Genomic DNA, 280 nt, shown 5'->3' on the forward strand with positions numbered 1-280 from the left:
GTGGCTCATACCTGTAATCCCACCTCTTTTGGAGCCTGAGGTGGGCAGATCATGAAGTCAGGAGTTCGAGACCAGCCTGACCAACATGGTGAAACCTGTCTCTACTAACACACACACGCACGCACGCACACACACACACTAGCTGGGTGTAGTGGCATGTGCTTGTAATCCCAGCTACTCAGGAGGCTGAGGCAGGAAAATCATTTGAACCTGGGAGGCGGAGGTTGCAGTGATCTGAGATCACGCCACTGCACTCCAGCCTGGCAACAGAGCAAGACTC

Source organism: Cebus imitator, unplaced genomic scaffold (assembly GCF_001604975.1).
Source record: "Cebus imitator isolate Cc_AM_T3 unplaced genomic scaffold, Cebus_imitator-1.0 Scaffold301, whole genome shotgun sequence".
NCBI lineage: Eukaryota > Metazoa > Chordata > Mammalia > Primates > Cebidae > Cebus > Cebus imitator.